The 22,973-nt window shown below is 49.9% G+C and overlaps 4 long non-coding RNA genes across 5 annotated transcripts in view; 1 reads left to right on the top strand and 3 right to left on the bottom strand.

The window, feature by feature from the left end:
• Positions 1–17,329, bottom strand: part of LOC120384377 — an 81,263-nt gene extending 63,934 nt beyond the window's left edge. Inside the window, exons 1-2 of the long non-coding RNA XR_005588778.1 lie at positions 17,129–17,329; positions 16,407–16,770 (exon numbers count right to left, since the gene is read on the bottom strand). This is a non-coding gene — a long non-coding RNA (uncharacterized LOC120384377). The remainder of the gene's footprint in view (positions 1–16,406; positions 16,771–17,128) is intronic.
• LOC120384396 lies at positions 6,268–8,704 on the top strand. Of its 2 annotated transcripts, none has more exons than XR_005588843.1 (2): positions 6,268–6,392; positions 7,655–8,704. It is a non-coding gene; the product is annotated as an uncharacterized LOC120384396 (long non-coding RNA). The 2 variants fall into 2 exon arrangements; XR_005588842.1 differs by having other exon boundaries at positions 6,298–6,392; positions 7,580–8,704.
• LOC120384393 lies at positions 13,730–14,737 on the bottom strand. Its single transcript, XR_005588835.1, has 3 exons — positions 14,676–14,737; positions 14,246–14,388; positions 13,730–14,022 (listed from the first exon to the last, which is right to left on the bottom strand). It is a non-coding gene; the product is annotated as an uncharacterized LOC120384393 (long non-coding RNA).
• LOC120384388 lies at positions 14,754–16,221 on the bottom strand. Its single transcript, XR_005588822.1, has 4 exons — positions 15,669–16,221; positions 15,308–15,397; positions 15,024–15,097; positions 14,754–14,790 (listed from the first exon to the last, which is right to left on the bottom strand). It is a non-coding gene; the product is annotated as an uncharacterized LOC120384388 (long non-coding RNA).
• Positions 17,330–22,973: the final 5,644 nt, after the last annotated feature.

Here is a 22,973-nt window from a genome sequence, read left to right on the forward strand (position 1 = left end):
AGGTGTACGTACCTGCAAGGCTGTCATCCATCCTTTGCACCTTAAAAGAAAAGCAGTGGCCCCCTTAATCTCTCTGCCGCTGCCTTCCCTGGGCGTCAGTTCAAATGCCTGTAGTTACTGATTCACACGTTGTGATTCCCGCCGGCATGCTTTACCTTTGTTCGCTGTTGGTTTCCTCAAAGTAAAATGGATCATTCAGAGTGAAACACTCTCTGGGTTTTGAAAAAGTGACCCAGTCCCTGTGCAGGACCCAGAGCGGGAACTCGAGTGGCTCAGAGAGCCTGGGTATGTGCTAGAAACTTGCAGACAAAACATTGTTTCTGTAACAATCTCCCTCACACTCTCCCCTCTCCCTCTGTGTGTTACTGGGGCATTGCACGTACCTTCTGCAGTAGGGACAGAGGATGTTAATGTATCCCTCTGTCATCAGCCCTTTGAACTCTCCCCCCTCGGAGAGCTGCACACATACTACTTCAAACTGGATTCTCCAGGGGCTAATAGACAAAGGGGTTTTGGAGAAATAGCCTGGTTTTAAACTGGCTCAGGGCCTTCTTCCAGGCAATGGGCAGGACCCCGGATTCACAGAGGGCCCCAGCCCCGGGGGAAGGGTGGGAAGGACAGAGGGCTTGTCCAGACCTGAAGCTGTGATGAACAAAGAAATCCCTGGGGTGGGGCCAGAGCCCATGTTAGGGTTGGGTGATCGCTGGGAAGCTCATTACCACCTGTGTTGGTTCTTTCTTTGTTTTTAATGGGGTTTTCCCTGGAGTGTTTTTATGTAAGAAGAAATAGACTTGCGTAGTATGACACCCCCTAGGCCACAAGCGGTGTCCCCGTTGCTCACTAGCCTTGAGACCTTTGACAGCGCTTTGCTAGTGAACAGTGAACCCCTCCAGGCTCGGTTCACTCTCACCCACCAGCATCCAAAGTGAGGCCAAGCTGAATCCACAAATGCTACGCCCAGCTAGTCATAAATAGACACAGGGCGGCACCCGCATATCCCTGTCCCAGCCTTGCACCCCAGAGCTGTGCATCGTGTACTGCTCAGGGCCCCAACACCTGCGAAGGGTGTCAACTCATTAAACATCCGTCGTTCCACCAAGGGGTGATGAACATGCCCCAGCCTTTAACGGGCGTAGAGATCCCCCGAACACTCCAGCCCAAAGCCAACTGGCTTAGAAAAACAATGAAACAAGCTTATTAACCAGCAAGAGATTTTAAGTGAGAGAGGCATAAAAGTCAGCACTGGTTAGAAAAGAAAAGATTGTGGTTGTATCCTAACTCCTAAACGTAACCAAGCTGAATAAGCTCTCTCTCCCCGAAACTTTCCACAGGCCATACTGACTGGGAGGCTTTCCAGCCAAGACTCCTTCCTCCCCCACCTCCTCCCACACACACTTCAATGATGGTTCTTTGTCTTTCACACACTCTTGCCACCATGTGTTGAGATGGGGAGGCCAGGATGTGGGGAAGCCATTGCCTCTTATTTTATACCCTCCTCCTTTCTGTGAGGATGACCTGCACCCCAGCAAGGGGAGGAGACAATCAGCCTGTGGTTTATGGGAGATTTGAAGCATCTTCCAGGTGAACTGTCAATCTTTTGTTCACACTGTCTTTGTATGTGAGGGATGATCTGCAAATCTTTTGTTTACAGTCCCTATTGCTGGCAAATAGCTCATCGTTTTCTAACAGCTGTGGTCAGTCCTTTGTTGACACTGGGAGCTAGTCTGTGGGTGTTCCCCAGAATTACAACATGTTTCAGTAACAAACATAAAGCACAAGTTGTACAATGCCGTAGCCAATACCGACGCACACATTTTAACAGTACAATTATGCTCAGCAGATTGGAGTTTTCAACTGATCTCTCACAAGGCACACTTTGTACAAAATATCAGAACCCTATAAAAGTGGTGAACATGGGGTATAGGGTCTCACACACAGGCAGTGGTGCATAGTACCTTATAAGTGTAGCAATTACACCTATTAACGTCCTCTGAAAGGAGCAGGGCTTTTTGCCACCCCAAGCGGCGGGGGTGGGGGTGGGGGAAGCCGCGATCACAATCGGTGGCACTTGGGCAGCTCAGCCGCGCCGCTTTCTTCTTTGGCGGCAATTTGGCGGCAGGTCCTTCCCTCGGAGAGGGACCGAGGGACCCGCTGCCGAAGAGCCCGACGTGCCGCCCCTTCCCCTTGGCCGCCCCAAGCACCTGCTTGCTGAGCTGGGGCCTGAAGCCGGCCCTGAAAGGAGGCGAGCAGGTCTCCTTGGCCAACCTGTCTGTGGTGGGAAATATAGTGAAGGCAGGAAATTGCACAGCCTGGAACTACCCTGGTCAGCGGGGAGAGGGCTGCAGTCTCCGCCCAAGAGGTGACACTGGGGAGCTGGCAGCCTGGGAACAGGTGCCCTTGCTGGCCACTGAAGTCTAGGTGCAGTTGCCCAAACTGTGACTGTGCAGATGTTGTTGGTTGTTCTCAGGAGTAAAGTAACCCCAGGCTGGGGCCACATTTATCAATAGTTCCCTTTCTAGCCGGCAAAATAACCCCACCCCACCCCCAAGTTCAGTCTGTTGCAGAATTTGCTAGTGTCACAGGAAGCAGGCTCCAAACGTTCATGAAACACCCCCATTCAGGAAGATGTTCCTCAATGAATTGATTCAGGGGGCCTCTCCCCTTCAGTGTTACACTGAAAAAGTCTTTTGTTTCTATTCCCAGGCAGGATGATCTCTTGTCTGTTGCAAGGTTCCTTTTTTACTGCCAACTGGTTTCGATGGTTTGCAGTTGTCTCGGAGGGTTTGCCATTGAAAGTCTTGGGATGCGACTAGACAACTGAGCCTGACATTACGTCATTGGCTAACCAGGGAGAGGCCAATCACTTGAGATGAGCTATCATCAGCAGGACTAAAAAAACTTTTGAAGTGATAATCAAGATGGCCCATAGAAGATGTGAGGATACTTAACATGGGGAAATAGATTCAATTAGTCATCCCAGGAAACCTGCCTTGCATGCTGCAGGGCCCTTCTCTCCACCTAGCCAGCAGGGGCACCATTTCAGAGTTTGGTAGGTGGGGGCCACTTGGATTTTGATTCCAGAGGCAACTTAGGCACTCTAATTCCTATATAAAAGAAAGGAAATGAAATAAATATTAGACCCACTCAGCTCTAATACTAACATGTTATGACATATTGTGGCAAGTCACTTAAGGGAGACAGGTTAGGTTTAAAATTTTAATGTATGTTCGTACTTTGTTATTAACTCTGTGGAGTGAGCGACCCCGTCAGGACTCCTGGGCTCTATCTCAGCTCTGGGAGGGGAGTGGAATCTAGTGGGGGCAGCTACACCTGGATTCTATATAAAAACGGCCACACTGGGTCAAACCAAAGGTTCCATCTAGCCCAGTGTCCTGTCCTCCAACAGTGATCAATGCCAGGTGCCCCAGAGGGAATGAACAGAACAGGTGACCCAGTGATCCATCCCCTGTCACCCACTCCCAGCTTCTGGCAAACAGAGGCTGGGGCCATGCAGAACATGGGGTTGCATCCCTGCCCACCCTGGCTAATAGCCATTGATGGACCTGTCCTCCAGGAACTTCTCTAGTTCTTTTTTGAACCTTGGTATAGTTTTGGCCTTCACAACATCCTCTGGCAAAGAGTTCCACAGGTTGACTATGAAGCAATACTTTGTTTTGTTTGTTTTAAATCTGCTGCCTATTAATTTCATTGGGTGGCCCCTAGTTCCTATGTTATCTGAAGAAATAAATAACATTTCCTTATTCAATGTTCATGATTTTCAACCCCCCAAGCTGAAAAGTCCCAGTCTTTTTAATCTCTCCTCATGGGGAAGGTGTTCCATACCCCTAATCATTTCTGTTGCCCTTTCCAAATCTAATATGTCTTTTTTGAGCTGGCGTGACCAAATGCACACAGTATTCAAGATGTGGACAGACCATCCACATTTAGAGTGAGGCAATATGATATTTTCTGTCTTATTATCTATCCCTTTCTTAATAATTCCCAATATTCTGTTAGCTTTTTGGATTGCTGCTGCACACTGAATGGATGTTTTCAGAGAACTATCCACAATGACTCCACGATCTCTTTCTTGAGTGGTAACAGCTAATTTAGACCCCATCGTTTTGTATTTAGAGTTGGGATTATATTTTCCAATGTGCATTACTTTGCATTTGTCAACATTGAATTTCATCTGCTATTAGGGTGACCAGATGTCCCGATTTTATAAGGACAGTCACGATTTTGGGGTCTTTTTCTTATAGAGGCTCCTATTGCCCTCCACCCCCATCTCGATTTTTCACACTTGCTGCCTGGTCACCCTATGTAAGAGGTTGTGTCTGGCCGGACTGATCAGTGGAGCTGGTTGTGACTGTCACAGGTCAGCACTATCTGGTTGTGTCTGTGTGTTAATGAAGGGGCTGATTGATACCTGTCTATGGAGGAAGAGCCTGTTGGACCCACCAAGGATAAAGCAGTGCAGCTGGTCAGAGCAGCCAGTAGGGAAATGATGCTGCTGCTGGCAGAACTGGTGAAGAAATAGCATTCACCTTGACAGGGCTGTTGGGGGATTCAAATTCGGATCTGTTCACCTGCTGGGGGAAGGAGAGCAGCTGGTTCTGTCTGCCAGGATGGAAGCAAGGAAGTGAGTTGTACCTTCTCAGAGGAAAGCACTGGAGACTGGCAAATAGTGGGACACAGACTGTATCTCAGGGTGTGACTGGGGCAGGTGTGTAACCATAGCGACCAGTGGGTCCTTTCCCATCCTGGTCCTTGCTCGCATGCACAGGGCCAAACTGATCGCCATGGTTGGGGTCAGGAAGGAATTTTCCTCCAGGGCAGATTGGCCAGAGACCCTGGAGGCAGGGCCGGCTCCAGGCACCAGCTGAGCAAGCTGGTGCTTGGGGCGGAATATTTTATGGGGCAGCATTCCGCCCAATCCTAGGGCAGCACGGCCATTTTTTTTTGGGGTTTTTGGTTTGCCGCTCCGGCGCCCTGTAGGGGTGGCAGTGCGAGGAGGAGCGCCCTGCAGCAAACTGGGCAGGGCAGCCCCTGTTCTTCCCTCTCCGCCGACTGGAGTGGAGTGGAGCCCTCCCGGCAGGCGGCACAGTGATCGGGACCGCGGGACAAGCGCCCTGCTGAAGCCCTGGCTGCCCCCCGACTCCCTCCCCTTCCTCCCCGCTAGACTGGGTGCAGCACAGGGAGTCCCCCTGCACCCTGGCTCCAGCTGCCCGGCAGGGTTTTTTTTTTGTTGTTTTTCCCCCCTGATTTGCCGCTCCAGCCATGCCCCAGGTTTTTTGTTTTGTTTTCTTTCCCTGCTTTGCCACTCCGGCTGTGCTGCAGGTCCCTCCTCCCTACCCCCGCTTTGCTGCTCCAGCCACGCCACAGGTTTTTCTTTTGTTTTGTTTTTTTTTCCCCCTCCTGCTTTGCCGCTCCGGCCATGCCCCAGGTTTTTTTGTTTTGTTTTGTTTTCTTTCCCTGCTTTGGCACTCCAGCTGCGCTGCAGGTCCCTCCCCTCCACTGCTCCGGCCGTGGCACAGGTTTTTTTGTTTGGTTGGTTTTCCCTCCTGCTTTGCTGCTCTGCTCCTCCCCACACACACACTTTTTTTTTTTTTTGCTGGGGTGGCAAAAGCCAGAGCTGGCCCTGCCTGGAGGTTTTTCGCCTTCCTCTGGGGCATCGAGCAGGGACCAGCTCTTAGAGCCACTTAGAAACAGACAATAAAAACAATAGAAAGTGAAATCTGTCACCTTTCATCATTGCCTCTGTGCTTCTTTAAAAAAGCTGTTCTCCCCTCCCCCATACACATGACCCTTCCCCATCTCCCTGCACATGGGACCTTCCCTCCATGAGCAGTGCGTCACCCTCCCCCACCCCTTGCAATCATCACAGCTCTCCCCACTTGTTTCCCTTCGTTTCTCTCCTGTATTTATTCTATTTCCTCTTCCAACCCCCTTTTTTGGGGCTATTTCCATCAGATCTTTTCTCGTCTTTTGTGTTTTTCTTTTTTCTGCTGTCTTTGCTATCTTTTCTCTCCATTTACTTCCTGCAATGGGGCGGACTGGGCCCAGAGGCCCTCTGCTGCAGGCCTCAGGTCCTGCCACATCCATCCCAGGAAAGGAGCAGCGGAGCTAAGTCTTCCGAGCAGCCTAGAGAGACCGTACAGGGTGTGACCAATCAGGAATGGCTGCAGTAAGCAGCCAATCAGTGCTCAGGAGGGCCATATAAAAGGAGTTTCAGCTGCAGTGTCAGTCTGTTTCTTGCTACAGTTAGAGAAGTGTAGAGGGGATCTTGACTGGCTAAAGGGAATGGCTGCACTATAGACAACTCAGTGCTGGCTGGCAGTGAGGAAGAGCTGCTGGCTAGCTACTGGGTCTGAACCTAGAAGACCCCTGAGGTAAGGGTGAAGTACTGGTGACGGCTGGGGCTGTGGAGAAGTGGCCCAGGAAAGTTTCTGTGGTGTGTGGCTGCTGTTGTTAGGAACCCAGGGGTGGGACCTGGAGTAGTAGGTGGGCCTGGGTCCCCTCCCTTCCCATAGGCCACTGGGAATGAGGCTTGCAATTAAACTGTGATTGACACCCTTCCCCAGAAGAGGAACAGAACTGCTAAGAGGCCTAGCTGGGGCCAGAAGAGACCCAGTGGGTTAAAATGATTCCTCAGGAGGGAGGACTTCCTTGGGGTCTGGCCTGATGCTATTTGAAACCTGCAGACACACTTGACCAGGGGGTGCTCATGAGAGGTGGGTGCCCCCCTGTTATACTTTCCCTTCCCTCTTTCCCTTGCTGGTCTCTGGTTGTCTCCCCTTCTGCCCTGCTCCCTGGCTGTTTCTAATCAGCTCCAGGTGGTAACAAAGAAGCAAAGTCTGATTCAGATACTGTAGGAAGGAGTCTTCTAAAAACCCCTGTAGTAAAGGGATATTGACAAGCTCCCCACAGGTGAAATGCCCCATGGTGCAGAGAGCTGGGCCAAGCCCTGTGCCCCAGGTAAACTTGCAGACCAGGGTTTAGCTCCTCACTGTTCACACACAAGCTGAGTTGTGCCCTGCACTGTAATGCAGAGAGGTGGCATTTCCCCTGGGTCTCTGTCACCCCCATCAGACCCTACTGCAGTCAAACCCAGCCCTGCCCCTCAGACCCACTCAGAGGAAAGCTGGGTGACTGTGCCCAGCTGTGATGGGGAAGGAGCACAGGGTAAAGTTCTAGCCCCACTGAACTCAGTGGGACGTTGCCATTGACTCCCATAGTGCTGGGATTTCACCCACAGCCTCGCTGATCACAGGTCAGACAGAAGCATGGACACTCCTCTCAGCCCAATGCACATGGGGTGTGTTTGTGTTAACCAAGGGATGAGCTGCTGTCGGACTGACCTGCAGCTGGGAACGCCGGCAAAGTCTGACTAGGGGACTGGATGGGGCAGTCAGCCAGGATCACATGACTGCAGGTGCTATGGAGGTGGAGAGGGAGGTTGAGTCAGGCACTTATCTAGGGGCAGGGTATCATGGTGGGAGGTAGGTTAGATCATGTCCAAATCCCACTGCCATTTGTCCTGCCTGCTCAGTAATGTTCTCTGCCTGTTCCCATAAAGGTTCAGAGGCAGCCTCTACCCGTTCTTCTCCTAGTTGTTGCTGTGTCACCAATTCCCCATTGTCTTCCTGCCCAGATTTTTCTTTCCTTACAGCCAATGGGAAAGCTATAAACAAGGGAATATTGCAGCAGGACCCCTGTGGAGAGTTGGCTGGATGTGACCTAGTGAGCATCGTATGAGTGCAAGGCAGCAAAAACCCCACCAACATCCCCAGCAGCTGTAGACAATAGACTACCCCGAACATGAGAAGTAGGGCATGGTTCTCAGAGGCTGCTGGTGCTGGGTCCTATGTCAGACCCCGCTCACACCACTGCTGGAAGCAAAAACTGTGCTGAAGGGCTACAGACGGTATTAGCAGAGTGGCAGGAGCTGTACTAAAGACAGCATCAGATCAGTGTCTGGCCAAGTCACCCCTTGGAAAAGAACATACTGACTTTGGGGAAGCTTGGTGATCTGATGGGAAAATGGGACAATAAGTGTGGGGGGTGGGAGGGGTGATGATGATTAAATACTACTGCAGTCCTGTCTAAAAGAATTGCTCCGTTCTCTGGCTTCCGTGCCACTCTCTTTCCCCTGCCCCCCCGTCTCCCCCCAAATAAATCCTGTGGTGGTCGAAGTCACCCTGGCCCACCAGGCAGTCACTGGTGATGCTGGGAATTTTTCCACACAAAAAACTCTGCGGAAAACTGTTTTTGTTCTTTCTGTTTGATACATTTTTAACTGGACACTCTGACAAAAAGGCAACTTTTTCAAACAAGCAATGTTCTGTGTGAAATGTCTTGATGGGGAAATGTGAGTGAGCTTTGAAATGCTGCAAGCTGAGGAGCTTGCAGTAGCTATGGCTGTGTTTTAACAGGGGATGGCTTTAATTATGTCAATGATTAATAAGATCAGTACAGTATCCCTTGTGCTGTTGCATTTTACTGTTTTTATGCTGTTTCTCAATTTTTTAATTGTGATTGTCCAGCACAGTTGAGTACTAAAAATGCAAATGAAAATTGGGGAATTTTCTCACTTGTTCCCACTTGTAAGATAAAAACACTGGCTGTTAAAATGCTCAGCAATGAAATAGTTAATGTAGACATTCTCAATTTGGTGCAGAATTAAAACTTCTGTTAAGATGCACTGAGCAGTTCACATCTCTGAGCTGTGTCTGCCTGCAGGCTCAGGATGACAGCTCTGCAGTAAGAAGGGCTTCTTTACAATAGCTGGAGTCGCTGCTGGGAAGAGCAGTGACCCACCAAGCTGCCTTAAGGAGTCTTCAGTGGCTGGTCAAGCTGTGATCTCGGCTGCATGGCCCTTGCACGTGAGAACTTCCTGGAGAACAGAAGCACTTGTGGCACCTTGGAGACTGGAGAGCGATTTCAAGGAAGTTCAGTTTTTGGGGAGAACCAAAGCAGAAACTTCCAGCTTCCAGGCTTCCCTCAGGGAAGGGTCTTGTCAATTCGTGTGAGCCCCTCCCCCACCTATCCCCGCTATAGTGATCTCAGCTGTACGGGTGCTGTGTCGGGGCCCCTCATCAGAGTTCACTTCCCTCCACTGCAGCTTCAGCCAAGATCCCCCTCAATGCCGCCTCTTGCTGGGAAGTCTCCTCAGTGCCCCCTCTTTGCAAAGCCCTCTGTGGAGAGGGTGAGAGGACCCCTGAGCGGAGTTCTTGCCACCAGGTAGGAGCCTTGTTTCCCTCAGTCTTGTTCTCTCCGTTCAGTCCATTGTCTGACCAACTTGGGGCTCGTGTACAGTCCTGGTGAGGACCCAAAATGTCATGGAGGGTTTCAGGTAGAAAGCTTGGGCAATGAGTTCTCCAGCTGTACGTCCCCTGTTTGCTGACAGAGGGCGGCAGAGATCCTTCTCTGAGCAGTTTCTGTCTATGGAGTTCTGGGTAAACAGCTGGTGGAGCAGCTGTTGGCTGCTCTTTCCCCTCTTCACCAATGGATGGTGGCGATGAGCCACGTAACATCTGCGTGTCAGGCTACCAGGCTCACACATTGCCTGGGCTGGGAGCTGTGAGCTCTGCTACCAGTGCCCTGGTGACTGACACTCGTAAAACACAGACAAGGTGGGTGAAGCAGGTAATCTCTTACTGAACCAGGTTTCCTGGCTTTCAAGCTCCACAGAGCTCCTCAGGTCACAAGAAGCTCAAAAGCTTGTCTCTTCCGCCATTGGAACTTGGTCCAGTAAAAGAGATTACCTCAGAATCTTGTCTGTGTCTTCTCCTGGGACCAACACAGCTACACCTCTCCTGAACTGGGCAAGTTAGATTCTGTTACAATGGCTGGATTGGTGCATAGAGGCTGAAAGAAAATTGTACAGGGACTTTGGGGCTAGACCTGGTCAGAAAATATTAAATATTTTCCACAAACTTTTAAAGGAATAAATGATTTTCTGTGAATTCTTTGGGGTTTTTATTTAAAAAGTCCCCTAAACTTTTTCAGTTTTCAAAAACTGAATTTTTGGCCCTCCTGCAAATCATTTAAAATGCAACACCTCACTGACATTGTTTCCAAAATTACTTTCATCAGGAAATTTTTGAGCAAAGTTTGACCAGCTCCACTGGAGATCAGGGTTCTCTCCTGCCTCATTTGAGCACTGGACCACTTGCAGCTTGGTGCTTGGTCTATTGTGAGGTCACTGGACCAGATCCACCAAGATATTTAGATTCCTAATTCCAGGATTTTCCACAGGAGTCCAGGGCCTAAATACTTCTTGAGGATACAGACTGTCCTACTCTGATTCTTCAGTCCTCCAAAGTGCTCTGCCAAAACCAGGGTAGGAAAAATCTGCTATTTCAAGAGTGAAATACAAGCAAGAAAAACCTTGTCCCAGGTCACAAACCCTATTCTGTTCTGCTCACAATGCCCCAGTGATGTAGGACAGTGCAGTTAATCCTAGGTAACAGGCTGGGAAATGGACAGTGTTAAGGCTGATGGGAGAAAAGGACATTGTATCTCCAGTAACTTATCAGTATCTTAAGATGCAGGAGACTGGTTCCAGTGTCAGTCATGGGAGGCAGTGATCTGCCAGCAACAATTCTGCCTGTGGTCAAAGACAATGGCTATTAAATGCCCAGTGACGTTATGGGCTGAAGTGTCACCACTTTGAACCTGAAACTGCTCCTCCCGTGTGGCTGTTACATCCCAGCAGCAATCACAGGCCAGGGGTTAACTGACTTGGGCTCTAAGGTTGGCCAGTCAGAGTGATGTGACTCCCCCCAGAAGCTATTGAAGGGAGGCTGACACAGCCCATGCAGGAGGGGAGTTTTAGCAACAATCAGGCTGTGGAGCAGAGACCCTGGAGGACTTTGCAGCACAAATGACATTTGTGGCTGCTGCTGGTGGTACCTCTTGTGGGGGGAGAGGCAGAAGTGATGGGCTTTCCCTGTGCTAAATTCAGGAAGGAGCAGTGACTGCCCAATAAAAACGGCTATTAGTTGAATTTCCAAAATAATGTCTCTGGAAAAAACAGTTCTGTCCTGTCTCCAGAGGACCCTGCTTAATACTTGTGAAGTTTATTCAGGTCTCATGAAAAGGGGCTCCTGATCGAGGCAGAGCTCAGGGCTCTGTAGGGAGGAGGTGTATGGGGACCCAGGTGGAACCTCCAGGGCCACGGTGAAAGCCGTGATCCTCTGCAGAACAGGAAATGGGACACCTGTTTTATGGTTCCGTCCTGAGGACTGGAGATGCCCCAGAATGACTGGAGGCTGCAGGATGGGGTTACTGATGGTTCAGTGACAGAAGGAGCAGCTGTCAGCAGAACATCAGGCCACTGGGGAGGAGAGGGGTGGCCAGATCCTGATGGTCAGGAGCTTTAGGGAGAGTTAGAGACACTGTGCGGAGACCTGGAAACCCTGGAGAAGATGAAATTCTATAGACTGCCTGGCATTAAGGAGTGTGGGGCACTTGGGGAACATGGCTATATGTGACCATGGAGTCTGTTCTGGATTGGCAGTGAGAGCAGTCCAGAGAGGGCCCCTCACATGAGGGAAAGGCAGGTTTTTCTGAAGGGGGGTGTATGTCACTTGGTGGCTGGCACCAGTAGGTCCCACACCCCTGTTGGACGAATGAAGGGGGCCAGGCAGCACCTGGTGCTCTCAGGGCCAGAGGGCAATTCCCGAGAGGGAGGGGCTGTGAGGAGGATAGGGTAGGAAATGGCAGAAAGCATCTGCCAGAGTCCCCTGAGATGCAGAAAGTGAGCTGAGAAACTGGCTTGATTAGTTCTAGTTTGGGACTAAAGTGTGTCAGAGCCTGGGTGTGGCAGTGAGCCCTTGGCAAGCTGGGGAGAAGCCCGGCCATGCAACGGTTCCTGCTTCCTTCTTTGGAAGGAGTCTCATGTATCCCTAGGCTGTGAGAGACGCTGCCTTCAGTCTGATCTCCCTCCTGCCGGGTCTCTTCATCACTCCCCTGACCCATGTGTCTCTGTCCCTCTGTCACTGGCCACATGGAACCAGTGGGAGCTGCGGGTGCCCAGCCTCTGTCTGTCCTGTGCCTTGGTGCCTTCAGCCCCATTCTCTGGTGTCTGGTATTTGACCCTGGCTGACGCCTGGGGATGCAGTGTGTGTGGAAGCCGGATGCACAGTTAAGCTCTGCCCTTCTCCATGAAGGGAGGCAGCAGACTTTGTTGTAGGTGGGGCTGTGATCACCAGCACTGCAGAATATGTCACATGTCGGGATCTGGGGATTTAACTGGTGGTTTTATACCCCTGCAGGCTGCTCCTCCTAGGCAGGGTGTGTACAGACCATGGTGCAGTGTTCAGGCCAGGCTGGGATGGGCCGGAACCATTCCTCCACCCCTCTCCATGATCTTGTGGGGGGAAGGGTTACAAGAAAATAAAATCTTGATCTGACCTTCCTCCCCCAACCCTTGGTTTGTGTTCGTTTTGCCAAATAGAAGCTGAAATGAGGAGATTGTTGCAAAACCAAGACCACGACCTTCCCCATTTTGTTCTTCTCTGGTTAGGTCCCCTCCTGCACCACTGTTTGTGAGTGACACCAGTTCACGTGGTATCTTTGCACAGGATATCATTCTCCCCCAACCGTCTTCCCAAGGTACGAGCCACTTGTATTGTCTTCACCTTGGAGATGCTGTCTCCCTGCAGGGAGAATCGGGCCCCGGTGGCTTTCAGGCGGCTCGGTTTATAGGGGTTTGAGACCCCACAACAACGTTTTGGGCATTGCCCTGTGGTTTAGGTTCAGAGTGCGGCTGGGAAGCTGATTGGGGAGGGCCAGGAAGTGGATGCAGAAGTAACATGTTGCTGGCCCCTCTCCCTCTTCTCATCCCCTCCAGCCACGTGCTGCTAATACTGACCCTGTGCTGTGTCCCCTGGTCGTGCTCCCAGTCCCCTGAGGCAGATCATGGAGATCTGATTTCCCAGAATGCCTGCAATGAGATCTATGGACCCCATGCTGGGCAATACAGCGGAATGAGCTCTTGCAGCCCAACCCGGCACCACCCTGAGAGGTGCCAGACTTGGAGGGGGGGTTAGAAGAGAGGAGGGCACTTCTGGAGCAGACTGCAGAGGACAGCTGAAGGCAAGAGCTTCCTGGATGCCTGATGGCCCCTCTGGAGCGAGGGGCAGCCAGAGCAGAACCCACCCTGGGGAACTATTCGCTGCTAGCCTGTGAGCCCAGTTCAGGTGCCCAGGGAGTGGTGGCCCCACCATGCCAGTGGAACAGTTGCTCTGGGGTCACTGACTGCCCCTTTCAGAGCCATCTTTGAGGATCTTAGGTCCGGAGCAGCGGGCAGAGCGCTTGGATGTGGCCGACCAAAAGCCTTGGCCTGGCCTCGGGCATCCTGGGAGAGGAACATGGTAACAGTGCCGCTGTGCTTCCTGCTTTCCCCTCGACCGGTGCACCTGGCCATGTCCCCTCCCCATCCCTGGGGGGCCGTGCACACGGCTTTTCCCTCTCTGGGACGGTGGGCTGGTCCCTCCTGTGCTGGGTCCCTGCTGGAGTGGGACAGTGACATGGGGGCCATGCTGGCACAGATGGGGAGCAGTGCACCTGGGAGGGACTCTGCCCTGCTGCGGGGCTGGGAGCATGGGCATGGCCGAGGAACAGGACGGGTTTATAGAAAATTCAAAAAACAAAGGGAGACAAGTTCTCTTTGATGGATTTTATTATGTCTGTTCGTAAATGGTCCTAAGGGCTGGTCCTGCTCGATGCCCCAGAGGAAGGCGAAAAACCTCCAGGGTCTCTGGCCAATCTGCCCTGGAGGAAAATTCCTTCCTGACCCCAAACATGGCGATCGGTTTCACCCTGTGCATGCGAGCCAGGACCACAGTGGGGAAAGGACCCGCTGGTCGCTATGGTTACATACCCTGTCCCAGGCCCTCCAGGATAGTGTCTGTGTCCCAGCACTAACCTGTCTCCAGGGCTTTCTTCTTTACTTCCATCCCAGCAGCAACCTTTGAACATTGTGTCTTGAATATTGTCCACGCTGGCTCTTTCCTTCATCAAGCAAAACCAAAGCCACTGATGTCACTCAGAAGTGACAAGCAGGTTCACCACCTCCTAATAAAGATGAATCCCCTGACATCTGCCATCCCCCTCACATCCTCTTAGCTCCTGAGATGTGTGATCAGCTGTAACAAACCCTTTGGCACAACATAAGTTACAATCAGCGCTACAAAATTGCTATGCTCATTTCTTAGACTTACCAAATGCTGCTTACCTCTCCTCAGAGCCAATCCTGTTGCTTTATTGAATGAAGGATCTTTCATATTTTGAGATCCAATCGTCTTTTCAGGTGTTGGATCTGTTCAGCTCCATTCCTATTCCTTTGTACTCAAATCCTGAGCATCTGTAACTCTCCTCCTGAAAAGACAAATCCATTTGGTAATAAGAGAATCCTAAATGCTCACCTCCTTGTCAGTGATGGTCTGCTGAATTGTGGGTTTGAAACTTGAAGGTGATAAGTGATTGTCTTCCCATTCTAGTCAAGGAAGGCAACTTTTGCAGGTCTGGCAACATGCATTTGTTTGTTCTGCAGTAATATGACTGCTTATATTCCTCAATCCCCAGGAGATCAGATCAGCTGCATTTCTTTCACCTGAATGGAAACCAGATCCATCAATTTCTCCATTATGAGGTGAGTTCCTTACCTCTTGGTAACAGTGACGAGTTTTGCTTGTTTCCTTTCTGTAGATATCCCAGATCTTCTAGCAACTTCCTGAAGATTTCACACCTCAACGTTCAAATCATCTGCATTTCTCTGATCTGAAAGTATGAGGATCTATTAATTTCCACTTGAATGTTAAAGAAAGGTGCTTTTTTTTTCTTACCAACTGATATGCCTGGTTCAGCTAGTCAGATTTGCATTAATCCCTTCTAGAACACAACAGCCCTCTGGTCTCCTTGCATCTGGAGATGCAATGTGGCCTATTTATTTGGTCTGCAAGTGTTGCTTTAGCACCAGATTCATTTAGAACCAGGGAAATTTAAATGCTTACCTCCATGTCTGTGATGTTCTGCTGACTTGATTCAGATTTGCGACTAGCTGAACTATTTGAAGTGGCTTTTTTGTCTGTGTTATTTCAAGGGAATAAAAAAAAAAGCATTTTGTCACTGGAGTCCTCAATGGATTGAGCAGTTGGCAAGTCCATATTGCTTTATCCTGTGTCTGCTTTTGACACTCTCCCCATGACAAGTAAGGTCTTCCACAGTTTTTCTCCCTGAAAGCAAAATCCACACCACTTAATGTACACATGGATGTTTGGAGACTGGTATTTCTTACCTCCTTGCCCAGGACAGCCATGCCACTAAGCCTCACTTCTCCCTGGTAGGAATGACCACCTGGTCTCTTCATATCTCAGAAGAGCAAAACCTGCAACCAATGTTTGACAGAATTATTTATTACTACTTATTACCAGCTATGAAGAGTCATCAGTGGAGAAGGTTCCTTAGCATCCAGATCATTAGGCTTCTAGAGACCTTTCAGTGCTCACCTACTTGTCAGTCATGTTCCACATAAGGCTTTGATTCTTAGCGGTACAGCTAGCTACACTGGTTAAAACCTGAAGCTTATAAATGGCTGCTTGCTTGCCTTTTTCTGAACTAGAAGTAAAATGCTCTTCCCTCTGGCCAAGTATTGTTACCTGTCTGCCTTTTTTTCTTAAATTCAGCAGCATCTCATCCTCCCTTGAATGGTAAGACCTTCCTTTCACCTGAAAATAGAAACAGAGCCTTTCATTCCTGCCTCCATGCTGTGAGGAGGTGCGTTCCTTACCTCTTGATAGAAATGATCAGTTCCGCTTATTTCTTGACATCTGAAAAATAAGCAACAATGATCAATTAGGCACAAATAGAATCAGCTGGACAACTCCTCTCTGCAAATGGAAGAGCAGGCTTAATGCTCATCTTCACACTCTGGTTAGTTGCACTTGTTCTTTGAAATAACTTCCCTGTTACATCCTTGTAGGAATAACCAATGGCCTTCTCTGGGAAGGAAAAAGGAGCAGAGATCATCATCATTGGTTAGAATTACTAACTACTTTGCTTTCATCTGAACAGGTAGCTCCCATTTTTATTGCTTTATTCAGTACAGCAACTTCTTGTGCTCTTTAGAGATGAAGATTTCATCAGTTACCTTCCTTCCACCTGAATGGATGACCAGAACCATTGACTATTACAATACACCATTCCCATATTTCTTACCTCCTTAAAAGGATGGATCAGCTAATTCCTTCCTGTAAACTACAGCCATGTGTCATCCTTGCATCTTGAAATATGACCTTCTGCAAAGATCAATGTTTGACAGACCATATTTTTGTCAGGCAACAAATGTAAATGAATTGTCATTGGATTCATTTTGTAATAGGAATATAAATGCACACCTTCTGCGTGATGAATTGCTGGATTGGTTTCTCTTTCTCTCCACACAATCAGCTGTATTGTTAATCTGGTAGGTATAAGTGGTTTCCTTATTCTTGGCTAGAGCAAGTCAATACTTCTGTAACCTCTCAGAAGCTTTGGTTATGTATCTTGCTTTATTCTTATGAAACTGCTTGTAGCCTTGACAGCAAAGGCTAGATTCACTTTCTTCACCTGAAAGTACACTGAGATTGGTTAGTTTCCACTCCATTGCTAGGAGAAGGTGCATTCCTTACCTCTGGATAGGAACAGGTTCTCTTACTACTTCTGACAGACAAGCTGCAGTGATCAAATCAACAGAAAGAAGAGATTACGTTGCAGTTGGACCTGAAAGGTAAAAACCAAGCTGATGCCAGCTCTCAGCTAAGGCCAGTTGTAAACTTTCCTTTTTGAGTTGTACAAATACCTGCATTGTTAACCCCTGGTAGTTACAACTGGCTGCTTTGAGCTTATCCTGACAAAGGCAATTGCGATCCTACCTGATGCTAAAGAAATCCGTCTGGGTTTTTACCCCCATCCATTTCTGTGCTTCTCCTTTCTCTTCTCTCTTTTTTTCCTCTCTTCTCCCATTCCCCTTACTTCCCTGGTGTTTCTCACTAACTTCTTTGGTTTTCTCCCTGCCCACACACCCTCTCCTTATCAGTACTTCATCCCTCCCTCCCCGCCTTGTTTCCTTCCTCCTTACAAGAATACTTTCCTTCATCCTTCTGTGTCTCACGTTCCCTTCTTTAGCAATGGAAGCAGGTTGGTCCCAGAAGACCCTGCTCCATCACCCTGGTCCCTGTACTCAGACCCACAGGCAGCAGCCATGTGCTCTGGGCGACAGCCTGGTGTGAAATGCTGCAGCCCCTGGGGGCTGACCCAACAATCTCTGCATCACAACAGAGTTGCGGGTCATCACCACCTTGTCATTTGGGCAAAGTGACCTGTCTCATGCCCCTCCCCCTCCAAGGGAGCTGTAGCGGGAAGGCTCTTGCTGCCTCTAAACTCTCAAATGAGTCAAATTACACTCCAGATCTGGAGTCACCAGCTGGGGCTGTTTGTGACAGTGAATTCCAGGGTCATGAATAGCTCCTTTCTCTTACGCAGCCCTCACCTATAGGGTGACCCGATATCCCTATAAAATTGGGACAATCCTGATTTTTGGGTCTTTTCTTATATAGGCTCCTATTTACCCCCCACCGCCACCCCCTGTCCAATTCTTCACTCTTGATGTCTGGTCACCCTACTCACCTGTCTCCACCTCTCTGTCTAGGTCACCACGCCTACGGTGGAATGTTCCACTTCCATCACAATGGGCCAATTCTGAGCAGTGCTGAGCTCCTGCATCTCCCTCTGAAACCAGTGGGAGCTGCAGGTGGGGTGACCAGATGTCCTGATTGTTGGGTCTTTTCCTTATATTGGCTCCTATTACCCACCCCCTCCCCACACACACACACACCCTGTCCTGATTTTTCTCACTTGCTGTCTGGTCACCCTAGCTGCAGGTGCCCAGCCTCTCTCAGGACTAACCCTGTTGGCTGCATTTCATGGCAGCTGGCCCTGCAGCCCTCAGTCAAACTGCCCAAAAGACAACAGACTCATTCGGCGCTTGGCCAGGTTTGTTGTTGACAAAGCACTTGTACCAGCACCCCCTAGACTCTGCATGGACACTAGGAGATGTACGCCCATGAGAATGGACCAGCTCAGTCAGCAGTGGGACTTTCCACTGCCCCCTTGGCCAGATGTACCTTCTGTGACCCCTCTTTTATACCCTGATACAAACAAGTTGTGTATTGCCCCTCTCACGTGCTTAGTTACCACCCTACACCCTGGACCTGTTGGTTCTGACCCTAGGAGGGGTCAGTGTGTCCCTGTACCATCTCCGGGGAGTGTATTTATTCTATAACTCTGTAGCGAGATATTCTCGTACTACCCTTCTGGACTGTGTTTAGTGACTAGCTGGTGCCTAGTAGTTATTAGGAGTGTCTGTTTTAGCAACACCTGCCCCATCCTTACCAAGTTCATGTACTGGACAGTGGCATTGTAAGCAGGGCCTGACTCTGGCTGATGTTTGGTTCAGGCCTCATCTAGTACCAGGCTCTGTGTTTCAGGCTCTTTCTGCTACAACCCCCATATCCAAACCACCCCAGGTTTGGCCTTGCTTTTCCCAGCAGATGAGTTTGCAAAACCAAGACCTGAACCATCTCCCCTTCTGTTCTGCTGTAGTGTTAGGGCCTCTCCAGCCTTGTTTGTGAGTGACCCCCTCACCACCCCTGTAACTTGAGTTGCCTTGAACTCCCTGATCTGTTGTTCACCCTGACCCCCAGGGCAGGAACAACTCCCACGTGGAGTTATTCTTGCCCTCGAGTTAGCATCAAGCCCCAACCCTGCTGGCCTGAAGTTTTCAGGAGGTTGGGTTCATAGAGTTTGCCAGTGAGCAAAGAGTCAGAGCTGCAAACTAATTCCACTGCAACAGTTTTTGTACTTCACTGGGTGGTTTGGGTTCAGTCTGTGATGGTGTAAGGACAATGTCTGTGAGAAGTAGAGACGTGTCCACAGGAAGTGGAGATGAAATAGTTGTTTAGCCATGTTGTAGAGTGGAAGTTAATGAGAGCTAGAACTGCAGGGAAGGGAGAGCGAAAGACAGATCTCTCAATGGTCTCAGATTATCTCCCTCAGAAACATAATTCCATAAAACATAAGCAGGAAAGAAGACAGAAGTTAGCAGAACACCACTTCTTCTAGTTCAGGATGTGCCCCAGTGTTCCTTATGACCGATTTATGGAAATATTGGACACTGAGGTTGATGCATGGGGCATATTTATATTGTTACCAAAATCCTTCATGCAGAAAAGCCATGAGTCACTGGAAGACCTGATGACTGTTGCATGAACGAACTGCGGAAAGGAAGAGGAAAGACTGGACAAAGGAAGGGGTGGATAAAAGGAGGAAAAATAAAAATAACTCAATTTAAACTCTCAAGGAAAACAATAAAACTCATTCAGAACGGTACCAGATTTTGCTTCTCGCACTTGTCAGGTGTCAGCCTGTAACGGTTGAACTGCAGCCAGCAGCTCTTAGCACCTCCAGCTCCTCTCCCGTTCTCAGAGGCAGCTGGAGCTCAGGGAGACTAGAAAGGTGCAGAGGCTGAGCTCTGACATGGTGCTCAGTGGACTCACCCTCTAAGTCCCTTGTTACCTGGGGCTTACAACACTGGGCAGGTAGCAAATTGCTGGCATTGCCCAGGGATGGTCCCTTGGGTTCCAGTTCCTGTCCCAGACAGGTTCCTTGCTGTGATTCCCCCCTCACACACGTAGGTTTCTGGGTCAGTTGTTTGCTTTCTTCAGAGATGTGAAACCCTCTTCCAACTACCGACTAGCTGTGACCTAAGTCCCTTTCACTCATCAGCTCCTTTTCCTCCAGTTCCATTATGTTTGTGCCATTCCACGTCTCTGGTGTTTGGGTTTTCCAGGGTCCTGAATCTCCACTCCCTGGTGAGATCTGACCCTTCCGAATCCCTGATCTTGGCTGGGCTCTGATTTAACATGAGGTCTGTAATGTCTGAATCCTGACTGAGACAGCAAGGAGAGGAAAGGGGGAACAGGCTTCCTTGGGATGGAGGGGAAGTACCAGACCCTCTCCAGAGGTGGGGGCAGGTGAGCTATCCATTCTAGGAAGGGAGGTTGAAATCTGAGCATCACAGGGAAGCACACTATTGCCAACCCTTGATTTAAAAAAAAAAATGACGAATCCACCTCCCCAAAATCATGAGATTTGTCTTCATGTTTTTGACCCTTTGCGAGGGGTCACATTTTCAAGCTTTCCTCTGCAACCATGAGGGCTAGAAACTGTTTTTTGTAAACAAAAGCAGAGATTCGCATGTAATCCCATGACTCTAGGGGCTGGGCCTCTCACTTCATCCTGTTTGAGCTCCTTCCCACTCATGGGGAGGACCCGCACTAGCTCCCGTGAGCTGCACCCTGTCCCAGCTGGCTGCAGGATGAACTCAAACAATGGTTTTAGTTAGTTTCACTTGCAGCCTGAGGTGTACGTACCTGCAAGGCTGTCATCCGTCCTTTGCACCTTAAAAGAAAAGCAGTGGCCCCCTTAATCTCTCTGCCGCTGCCTTCCTGGGCGATTAGTTCAAATGCCTGTAGTTACTGATTCACACGTTGTGATTCTCCGGATGCTTTACCTTTGTTCGTTGTTGGTTTCCTCACACTAAAATGGATCATTCAGACTGAACCACTCTCTGCATTTTGAAAAGTGACGCAGTCCTGTGGACCCAGAGCGGGAACTGAGTGGCTCAGAGAGCCTGGGCATGTGCTAGAAACTTGCAGACAAACCATTGTTTCTGTGACAATCTACCTCCTCTCCTCTCCCTCTGTGTGTTACTGGGGCATTGCACGTACCTTCTGCAGTAGGGACAGGGGATGTTAATTCATTTCCTCTTCATCAGCCCTTTGAACTCTCCCTCTCGGAGAGCTGCACAGATACTACTTCAAACTGGATTCTCCAGGGGCTAATAGACAAAGGGATTTTGGAGAAATAGCCTGGTTTTAAACTGGCTCAAAGTTGTACAATGCCATAGCCAGCATTTCAGCACACATTTTAACAGGACAATTATGCTCAGCAGATTGAGTTTTCAACTGATCTCTGCCAAAGGAATACTTTGAAAATATATCAGAACCCCATAGAAATGGTGAACATGGGGTATAGGGGTTCACCCACAGGCAGTGCTGCATGGTACCTATAAGTGTAGCACTACACCTATTAACCCTCTGAAAGGAGCAGGGCTTTTTGCCGCCCCAAGCGGCGGGGGAGGGGATGTGTGGGGCGGGGGGCGGGGGAAGCCGCGATCACAATCGGTGGCACTTGGGCAGCTCAGCTGCGCCACTTTCTTCTTTGGCGGCAATTTGGCGGCAGGTCCTTCCCTCGGAGAGGGACCGAGGGACCCGCTGCCAAAGAGCCCGACATGCCGCCCCTTCCCCTTGGCCGCCCCAAGCACCTGCTTGCTGAGCTGGGGCCTGGAGCCGGCCCTGAAAGGAGGCGAGCAGGTCTCCTTGGCCAACCTGTCTGTGGTGGGAAATATAGCGAAGGCAGGAAATTGCACAGCCTGGAACTACCCTGGTCAGCGGGGAGAGGGCTGCAGTCTCCGCCCAAGAGGTGACACTGGGGAGCTGGCAGCCTGGGAACAGGTGCCCTTGCTGGCCACTGAAGTCTAGGTGCAGTTGCCCAAACTGTGACTGAGCAGATGTTGTTGGTTGTTCTCAGGAGTAAAGTAACCCCAGGCTGAGCCCCGCTCTCTCCGCACTCCCCCAGCAGGGCTGTGTCTTGCTAATTCTTCTCTTTGGGGATTTCTACAGGCTGATTCTGTCTTCTGCAGCTCGGTTTCCTGTTGCCTTTTACAGCATCCTGCGCCCACTTCCAGTTTCTCTCGGCAGGGCTCTGAACACTGTGAAATGTTGAACCCAAATCACGGGGCAGAGCAAAAACTTTTGCTGCTCAACTTCTAAAGCTTCCTTTCTTCTCGGTGGGATCCTGCATGAACCTAGCCTTCCCAAAGCTTCATGGGATCAGGCCATCCCTGCGCAGGGTCCTGATTCTCTCCCCCACGTTATGAGTAGCCCCCATGCAACTTGTGTCCCAGGGCGTGTGGGTAAAGATGAAGCACACTGCTCACAGGTACAGTGGGGGGGGGGAGATTTTAATGCTAAAGAAGATCAAAATGATGCACAGCCCTAGTTTAGGTTTTCAAAAGTCTCATTAGTTTAATGTCTGTTTTGTAAACTCAGCATTGGCTGGGCTCTTCGTCCCATTTTATCTGCCCACCCAAAGCTCATGAGGGGGATGGGATGGTGCTGGATGTGCTGGTTCTGGGTTTGGCCTCTCTGTACCCAGTGCTGACGTGCTGCCTGCACTCTCCAGAAGGAGCTGGCCGCCGCAGTATGAAATCTGCAGTTATGATCACAGATCCCCTGAAGTGAGCTGCCTGCCGCCGCGTCCAGGCGATAAGTTACAGGTGCCCAGACAAAGCTGGTCCCCCTCAGACAGAGTAAGTTTTGCATATTCGCTGACTGACCCATAAAGGAAAGAGTTTGCTCTATTTAACAAGCACAGCACCGCATCCCCATGGGTAGATGAGCAGTGCCCTGGAATGCAAGGAGTCAAACTTGGGAAAGGAGAAAATATTTGGTTATATTCTCAGTGATAAGCAGCCTCAGGCTAACCTGGGACCCTTGTTACCCCATGGCCTGATGCATCTAAACGCTGTGACAGGGTCCCTGGATTCTGCAGTGCTCAGGGGTAGCAGGTTGAAATCCTCAGCTGCTTCAGTCATGTTTTACTGAATTCAGGTGAAGGGAGAATGGGGTGATGCTTTCTAGTGGAAATGTAGAGGCTGGAGCACAGTTCTGCAGCAAGACGAGGGTAGGAGCTGGAGTCTGTGACTATAGAAGCAGGGAATACACAGGGACCTGGTCATAGCCGTGACCTTGGAGATTTTTTTTTGTCTGGGTGCAGGAGGGGTTGAGATTAATGGGAGCAGG

The sequence above is a fragment of the Mauremys reevesii genome, linkage group 16 (assembly GCF_016161935.1).
Source record: "Mauremys reevesii isolate NIE-2019 linkage group 16, ASM1616193v1, whole genome shotgun sequence".
Classification (NCBI taxonomy): Eukaryota; Metazoa; Chordata; order Testudines; family Geoemydidae; genus Mauremys; species Mauremys reevesii.